Below are 10000 nucleotides of genomic sequence, written 5' to 3'. Positions count from 1 at the left end.
AGAGAGTGTAGGCAATATATGACACGTAAGTCTTCCTGACTTAATGGTCTATATTTGTTCTTATGTCAGAAAATAACTCACGTTTTATCTCAAAGAAAATACAAAATAAAAGAAGGTGTACAATAAATTCTATCGAGAATTTGCCAACCTTGTGTTCAATATGAACTTTTTTCTTCATTTCAGAGCAAATGAAATGAAAACAAGAACAACTAAGAAATATGAATTGAAAAAATAGGGTTAACAGAAAATATATTGCACAAAAGTTTTCCCCAAATTAATGCTGCTTGCTCTCTATCCTAAAATAAACTTGATTTTATTCATAAATGTGATAAGAAAACTGGAAGAGAAGAAGAGAAATATAGAGCGTGTCGTATGGAGATGTTCTCAATATTTTAATTTGCATTCAACTACATTGTATCCTCAGATAACAAATTTGGAGACAAAGTTGAGAGAAAAAATCTACACTATACTGAACACTGATGCTCTCAAAAGAAGTTCTCCTTATTCTCTCTTTTCTTTTACCATATAATTTCTCAAACATCTCTTCTCTTTTATTCTCTCTTATATGAATAGGAAATCGAAGGAGAAACAGAGAGAAAATAGAGAAATAGACAAATAGAGAAATAGGAAATGTCAGAGGAAATAGGAAACTGGAGTAGGAAGGGCCAAGTAAAGGAAACCGGATGAGAAAATAGATAAAAGACCAAGAAACGGAAATTGGCATGAAGGAATAGGAACTAAAGGAGGTAGGTGGAAGAGAGGAATAAGAGAGAAGAGAGAAGGTAGGATGAATAGACAGAAAAAGGAAAAGTATATATTATCAATCAACTTTTCCTCAAGGCAAAAGCTTTACGTTAAGTGAATCAAAGGCCATATCATTTATATGAATGACACTAATATCGTCTTCTTCTTCAAGTCCAGCCGATCCTCTGTAACTAAATGCAATCTCGCCAAACTCACCAACCCACTCCGACGCAGTGGTAAGTGAGAAACCCCTGATAAATAAAAGACCCGTCATATATATATATATATATATATATATATATATATATATATATATATATATATATATATATATATATATATATATATATATATATATATATATATATATATATATTTTTTTTTTTTTTTTTTTTTTTTTTTTTTTTTTAACTATATTGGGTTACCTCCCCGCGACATAGCACGCCTCAGGTCCCGAGAATCGAACTCACGACCACCTGACCATAAGGGTAGCCGGAACAAAATCTTTGCAGTTAACACAAATTTCAAGGGTTAACCGAGTTTAGCATCAGAGGGTTAACTGCTGGGCCAAATGGGGTCATGGTATAACAGGAGACAGTTCAAGGTGGTGGCCGTCCTTCATCTGCAGTAAAAGAAAGACAAAAAAATTGCTTGGCACGTACCATATTTCTGTTTCTATTTCTCTTTTGGTTTTCTTATTTTCGTGACCTTTTTACAGTTTTTTTCGGTTTGTTTTGTTTTTGTTTATATTATATATATACTGTATATATATATATATATATATATATTATATTATATTTTAGTGCACAAATTTTACGAATAATTTCACTCCACTTTCTGAATGAAATGGTTTGTTGCAACAAACCTCTTTCAAATCAATTTGAATGAGTTTTGAAGCAGGAGAGGAAGACAGAAGGAGCTGGAGAGGTTGGAGGAGGAAAGAAAGGACAACAATCTCTTATATAAATGTGTGTGTGATACACCACAGTCTTTCATCACATGCTTGACTCGTGATCGACGGCTATAAGCCTCCCGGATGAGAGCTCATAGCTCATATAGTGCCCGATCTATGAGTAATGCTCTGACCTTACGCACACACATACCCAACTCCTTGCTCAACAAAGTTGGAATGCCAGCTCGTAATGTAGCTGAAAATTTCAGCTCTGGGTGAAGCTCGAACTATCGCTGAATTAGTGGTAGGGCGCGGTACCACCGCACCATCAAGTCGTGTTTTGTGTGTGTGTGTGTGTATATGTGTGTGTGTGTGTATGTGTGTGTGTGTGTATATGTGTGTGTGTATGTGTGTGTGTGTGTGTGTGTGTGTGTGTGTGTGTGTGTGTGTGTGATTTTGTGTGCGTGTGTATGATTTGTGTGTGTGTGTGTGTGTGTGTGTGTGTGTGTGTGTGTGTGTGTGTGTGAATGTGTGTGCGTGTGTATAATTTGTGTGTGCATGTGTTTCTGTGTGTCTATAAGCACGTGCTTCAAGGCATGCATTGTATTTAGAGAGAGAGAGAGAGAGAGAGAGAGAGAGAGAGAGAGAGGAGGAGGAGGACGGGGGAGGGTGGGGTGGGGGGTCGTTGGAGGTGACAGAAAGGATGAGCTACACGTGGGCAGAGCCGAACCAGGTCGAAAGGAAATTGAAATAAGGGGAGAATCGGAGCGAGAAAAGAAACGAGAAGATCAAAGAAAAGTGCAGAAGGCGCCAGGGAACGATCAAAATGGTATCAGTCTCCTCAATCTAGTGATTTTTTTTTTTTATATATGTTTTATCATAAAAAAGGGCCCTTACCCTGGCAATACTAATAATGATATATTTATCTGGTACCAATACCTTACCATATTTTTTTTCTACTGTCTTTGCAGTTTTGGTAGTATTGTTTAATGTGGAGTACATATTTTGTGATATCACTGATTGTGTTAACATACTTTCGATGAACCACTGTGGCCAAATGTCTTACTTTACATATTTTTCTGTCTAACAATAGCATACTTATTCAACTATAGGGAATGCCTCCTCCCCTCCCCTCCCCGGTCTGAAGGGGGTAGAGGGAAGAACTGAATACCACAATGAATATAATTACCTGAGTATTTATTTGGTTCGTTATATAATGGTGGGTATTGTCTTGATTTGTGGGGGTGAAAAAATTGAGTGAGTTAAAATCTTATGTATCACCCCTACAATTTATCTTATTTTTTTTATTTATTCTTTTTGTTTATTCATTTTTATTTTCGTGGTAATGCAGGTTTGTCAGTACTTTCTTCCCAGTGGATAGAACATTTCAACTTTATTTTAATTTTGTTTCATCCTATCACTGTTTACAATATTCATTCATTTATTTGTATTACTTATTTATGTATTTATCTACTCATTTATCTATTTGTCTATTTATTTACCTATATGTTTGTTCATTTGTGCATTTATCTATTTATTAACTTATTTATTATTTATCTACTTAATTATTTTGGTTGATGTAATTGAAATACTGTATTTGAAAAAAGGTATTACATATGCCATCATTTTGGATCAAATTGTACTGATTCCAACGATGAATTACCGGGGTTGTTTTACAGATTAATCAAAACATCTAAATGCACTCATGTGATTAATTTTAATCAAATTAACTGCCAACAGCTGAAAGGGGTTCAAATCTTGAAGATCTTAATCCGGTTCTTTTTAGGAGGCTTATATGGACTTTGTATATGGATTTATATGGATTTCCATCTTATATGGACTTTATATATGGACTTTATATGGACTTTATATATGGATTTATATGGATTTCCATCTGTTTATTGATCGAATGAATGACTTATTCGTCTAAATTATTTATTCATTTGTTTATTAATTTATCTATTTATCTATATTCACTTATTTATATATCATATATTTATCTATTTACGTATTCGCATATCTGTCTACTTATCTATTTACTTATTTGTTTGTTTATTTATCTAATTATTCTGCAAGTGACCTCGCGATGAACCAAAAGGGTTTTCTGACGGTATAAAAGTCCTACTGCGCTGTGTCTTTCTGCATTGCTACTGACCCAAGGCGATGGACGAGATGCAGGGATGACTCGTCATCCAGGAGCAGCCAAAATTAGAGGGAGGGAGGGAGAGGGGTGGTGAATGGGAGTGGAGTGGGTGGGGATGAAATGGGTGGGAGTGGATTTATGCCTTGACTTTGGATAACTCCCTTGGTATATGTATGTATAAAGGATTTATCATTACTGCCACCGGGCGATTTTATTCAGTTGAAGAAGGCTTCTTACAGTCAAGAGCGTAATGGGAAGCAAGCACACGAAAGAGAATAAAATTGCAGATAACGAAAATGATGATGACAAAAATTAGAAAAGCGCGGAAAAGGGTAGAGTGAAGAAAAGGAATAGAGAAAGAAGTAATGAATAAGGTTAATTGACAATCAGAGAGAAGAGGGACGGGGAGAGGGTGGGGTGGAATGAGATAGATAGATGGTGGGCGAGTGAAAAGTGGGATTTCTTAATGTGGTGGTGGTGGTGGTGGTGGTGGTGGTGGTGGTGGTGGTGGTGGTGGTGGTGGTGGTGGTGGTGGTGATGGTGCTTGTGGTGGTGTTGGCGACAGTTATGGTGATGATGTTGGCACCATTTATACAACAGGTGACCCAAAAACTCTAACATTATTTCTAACACCTTCACCACTGATGAGGTGCCAAGGCAAAAAGGAATGACTAAATTTGTCTGCCGGCACACAGAACATAATCGAAAAGTTCCTAGAAGTTCTAAGCTCATTTCAAAACGCAACAAATACTGAAAAAATAATCTCTCTGCTCCACTTACCTCCTAGAAGCGCCTCTGCCTCCTCCAATCCTTATTGCAAGCGCTGAGCCCCTTAGAGTTGTCATGCGACTCCTTTCATTACATGTCGTAGCTGTGGTTAGTTGACCTCCTTCAGTCCTCGTTGGCGTCGACATTGCCAAGATTCATCGACACGAACTACGGGGCTTCAAGCGGTCCGTGATAAACGGATTTCAAGTCCTGTTATATTAATGTGTGTGATATGTTTGTGTGTATATGTGTGCGTGTATGTGTGTGTGTGTGTGTGTGTGTGTGTGTGTGTGTGTGTGTGTGTGTGTGTAGATATGTATTTGCATACATATATGTATATGCAGATGAATATGAATATGTATATATGTATTCACACACACACACACACACACACACACACACACACACACACACACACACACACACATATATATATATATATTATATATATATATATATATGCATGTATGTATGTATGTATTTTGTTGAGACATTGTGACAGGTGGGAAAGGTGGGTAACGAAGACACGAATTAGAGTCTAAGTTCATTTCTGATTAGTTTCGCCCAATAAGGCTTCTTCAGGGAAAAAATGCTATAAAGAGAAATAAGGTAAACATATATAGTAACAGGGTACACTGCGAGGAGCTTGAGACCGCCCAATCAGGGTCACGTCTACTTTGATGGTGTTTTGTCCTTCTGGTCATTGCTGGGGTTTCTTGTATCTACTCAGGTGGTGTAATGTCCTACTGGCTTTTGCTATAGCTGCGGTGGTTTTTGTCCATTCAGTGTCACCCGTTCTTTGGTTTGTGTTCTTATTTGTAGCGATGTATAGGGTTTCTAGTACTATTCTTTTCTGTCTGGATAAGTTTTCATCTATTATTTCTGCTGCTCTTCATTTTGGTAAATGTCCCTTTTTTTTTTACATGATTAACTAATGCACTCATCTCGCGGTGGTATCTGATATGTGCTCTATCTTCACGAAGTATGTATGCATGTATGTGTGTGTGTGTGTATATATATATATATATATATATATATATATATATATATATATGTGTGTGTATATATATATATATATTATATATATATATATATATCATGTGTGTGTGTGTGTGTGTGTGTGTGTGTGTGTGTGTGTATAGGCGGGGGGGTGTTTGAAAAATAAATCATGTGCATGTATGTATAGGTAAAATTATACATTCAATTTGATATTCGTGAAACTCATTTGCTTTTGTTGATTGGGCAATAATTTTTTGTGCGAGCTGGTACAGGAAAATGTGAACGATATATTGCACTCCTGAAGGATTTCAATTTTTAGCTTTTGTATCCTATCTGGGTCGGTTTCTGGAATAAAAGAGAGAAAAAGATAGGAATTGGGGAACAAAATTTCAAGGAGGGTTTAATCTCAAATCTCAAGAGGGTTTCATAGAGAGAGAGAGGGGGGGAGAGAGATAATGTATTTTGTCAGCAGTAACCAGCAATTCTGTCTTTAAATCAGGTAGCAGAGCAGAGGGATAATAAAAACCAAAAGTGATCAGAATTCTTTATTGAGTGGAGGCAAGTCTTCAGTTATAAAAGAATAATGGGTGATTGAGACAATAGAGATATCAATCATAAAATATCGAATACATAAAACATGTAGAGAGAGAGAGGGAGGGAAAGAGAGAGAGAGAACAAAATCACACGCATAAACAAATGCATACCTATATTCTCCATATACCGATATATTCTCTGCTGTAGACTTTAACTTCTCTTTTTCTCATTCCAGGTGAGTGTCATGGAACCACAAGACTCTCACGCAACCGTGAGCCTCTACTCTTGAGAGAGTAGAGTACATGTGAGTAAAACCCCATCTCACGTCTTTATTCAATAAAGCCGTGAGTTTCCCTATGAACACAATGCACGATAGTGCAAAGCACACTAACCTCTGTAAACGTTGTCATATTTTCCAAAACACTTCGCTCATCAAACTGAACGATTTACGTACTGTAATGAATATTTTTGGGAAGGCTTGATGACACAGCGGCCGTGCATGTAATGCATAATAATGCGCAATGTGATTGGCTTGAATAATTTTGCCACTTGTTCTAGAATACTGTGTTCACAAAGCCGGAAAATTATGGCCTTTGAACGAACCTTTTTGAATCAAGTAGCAACACTTAATATATACACGACGTTCTTGCGTGAATCGGCGGCATCTTTCATAAGAAATCTACGCCAGGAGGCTCTTAGCTGTGGCCTAAACCATCACTTCTGGGAATCGTAGTATTCTCTGGAGAAATGTCCAGTAGATAATCGTGATTATATCGCCCTTCTTAGAACATGACTGGAAGAATGAGAATGTAAATCACGGCCTAAGATGAAAGCACCTCCAGCTGTAATATATATATATATATATATATATATATATATATATATATATATATATATATATATATGTGTGTGTGTGTGTGTGTGTGTGTGTGTGTGTGTGTGTGTGTGTGTATACACACCCACACCCAAACACACATATATATATATATATATATATATATATATATATATATATATATATAGTATGTATGTATGTACTGTATGTCAAACAAATAACTTCCGACAGTCGCCCCTGGATTCGAACCGAGCCCTAGCTTGACACCGGTCTTTTGAAACTCCTTTAGCTTAGTTGGTAAGGTATTGGCCTGGTGTCAAGCGAGGCCTCGGTTCGAATCCCGCGGCGACTGTCGGAAATTATTTGTATAATATTCGCTGCTACTAGCGATTCACTTTATATTTGTGTGTATATGTATTGTATGTATATACAGACATGACAGAATTGAATGGACATCAAGAAAAATGCATTTCTGCTTTTATTTTATGCTAAATGTCATTCAAATTTACCTAATATTTTATATTTACCTAGATTTATGTTTCAGATTAATCAAGCATACCACGAACCAAAGGAACAGTAGACCTATATTAATTTCAGCGAGGTCATATTGTGGGTCAACTTGAAGGTGGACTAAGTCAACGCAAAATATCTGAAAATCTGTCAATACCCCCTTTCTACTGTTAATAGAGTGATCATACAATTCACCAGAGAGGGCAAGAAGGGCACAAAACCTAATTTAAGTCGTCCCGGGCCCTCAGAAAGAACCTTGCGTGTTGTCAAAAGAAATGTTGAAGAGGATCCACGTTGCAAGGCCTCTGACATAGTAACACAAGCTGATGTCAGTCCCAGAATAGCTGTCAGGTATCTCCACAAGCTGGGTTACTATTGCAGAGCTGCAAGAAGGAAACCGTTCCTTCGTCCAGCCAATATCAAACGCAGAAAAGATTGGGTTGTTGATATGGTGTAGAGACCTGTGGCCTTTTGGAGCACTGTCATTTTCTCTTATGAGTCACGATTCGTATTATTTTCTGACAGTGAAAGAGTGTGGGTCTGGAGACTCTGTAGTCAAGAGTTTGACGTCAAAGGACTGCAGCCAACAGTGAAACATGGGGGCATATTAATAATGGTGTGGGTGCAATTTGGAGTGACGGTCGATCAGAGTTTGTGGAGTGTCAAAGAAGCATCAATTCAAGCAAATATGTTTCTATATTAAAGGAAGGACTCATTCCAATATTCTCCAGTGGTAGAATGAGTAAAAATGTCTTTCTATTTATGGAAAATGGAACTCCTTGTCACACTGCTCAAGCAACATAAAATGGTTTGAGCCAAAATGGGATCAGAAAACCTCTATGGCGGAGTCAGTCCCCGAATATAAACCTTATTGAACACCTCTGGGGCATATTAGACTGACAACTTCGCAAAGAGAACAGAAAGCCATCTTCAAAGCCTGAATTCTTAGGATTGCTACGGGAAACATGGCAAGAAATCCCTCAAGATGATATTCGTGAACTAATCACTTGCATACCTAGAAGGGTCCTTGTATTGAGAAAAGCAACCAAGTATTAGTTATTCACATTGTGATTATTTATAAACACTTTAATTGTATCAGTTGCTTGCTTAATAAATGAAACGATTTCTCTTGGTGTCTATATATATATATATATATATATATATATAGATATATATATATATATATATACAGTATATATATATATAAATATATAAATATATATATATATACTCGTATAAGTGTTTGCGAAAGTGTATGTTTGGTAATATGAACAATTGTCAGAATAATACACATTGTATTGCAATATTTATATGTCCAGAATGACCAGTTGCACGTTCATATATATTAATGTATATAAATGATATGTTTGTATATACTTGATTCGGCGTGGTCTTGAATTCATGTTGAACTCGTGATCGACAGCTATTACCCTCCCGGATGAGAGCTCAGAGCTTTTTATAAACTGAACTATAGGCAATGTAGAGACCTTACACTGATCACACACTCATCCTCTTGCACAAGGGAGACAGTGATGACTTACAGTGATAAAGAAGCTTTCAAAAACTGAGTGGAACTCTTTCATTCAACTGCAGTATGACAGCCTGCGACGTGTTTGTAGGGTTCTCTCTCTCTCTCTCTCTCTCTCTCTCTCTCTCTCTCTCTCTCTCTCTCTCTCTCTCTCTCTCTCTCTCTCTCTCTCTCTCTCTCTCTCTCTCTCTCTCTCTCTCTCTCTCTCTCTCTCTCTCTCTGTGGGGGGGGAGGATTATGCCCTCTGTGTATGTGTGTATTGGGGAGGGGGTTGCGCGCGAGTCCATACGTACTCTTTTTGTCTTGTAATTATGAAAGCACATGCATAATTTTTATCAATATCCGCTAACAGTAAGTATAAAATGTCTTTTACAATTGCTCTAATTTGTTATTCCTTAATAATGTCCATTGCAATTAATGACAAGTATATTCCCGCTTCGCCTCCAGCCACTGGGAAATGTTCTTCTATGTTATATTTTTCTATCTCTCATCATGAACACAACATAATGAAGAATATTGTGTGTGCGTTTGTCTGTGTGTGTGCGCGTGTATGTGATTTATCATGAATCACGTGCTGAACTCGTGATCGACAAGTATTACTCTCCAAGATGAGAGGTTACTCTACTTCTTCTCTTCGCCCTCCTCCTCCTCTACCTCCTTCTCCTCCTACTTTTCCTTTCCTCCTCTCGTTCCTCCTCGTCCTACTTCTCCTCGCCCTTCTCTTCCCTCTCTTTCTCCTCCTCCTCCCCACCTCTTTCTCCTCCTCCTCCTCCCCCTTCTCCTTTTTCGACTCCTTCTTCTCCTACTTCTCCTTTTCCTCCTTCTCCTGCCGCCTTCTTCTCCCCCTCTTTCTCTTTCTCCCCTTCCTCCTCTCCTTCCTTCTTCCTCCTCCACCTCCTCATACTCTACCCCTACCTTCTCTTATTCTCCTACTTCCCCTACTCCTACTTCCCCTTTTCCTCCTCCCTTCTACCTGTTTTTCCTCCTCTCCTCCTCCTCCTCTTCCTCCTCCTCCTCCTCTACCCCATCCTTCTCTTACTCTCCTCC

At 37.7% G+C, this 10000-nt stretch overlaps 1 protein-coding gene across 7 annotated transcripts in view; it reads left to right on the top strand.

Annotated features, from left to right (window-relative positions):
• The window catches only part of LOC143022785 (calcium/calmodulin-dependent protein kinase kinase-like), a 745076-nt gene that overhangs the window by 477700 nt on the left and 257376 nt on the right, over positions 1-10000 (top strand). The window lies entirely within an intron of this gene.

Source organism: Oratosquilla oratoria, chromosome 1, assembly GCF_046742065.1.
Source record: "Oratosquilla oratoria isolate Oo_2021 chromosome 1, ASM4674206v1, whole genome shotgun sequence".
In the NCBI taxonomy this organism is placed as follows: Eukaryota; Metazoa; Arthropoda; class Malacostraca; order Stomatopoda; family Squillidae; genus Oratosquilla; species Oratosquilla oratoria.
Note: the sequence above shows the minus strand (reverse complement) of the source record. Positions and strands in the feature narration are given on the sequence as shown.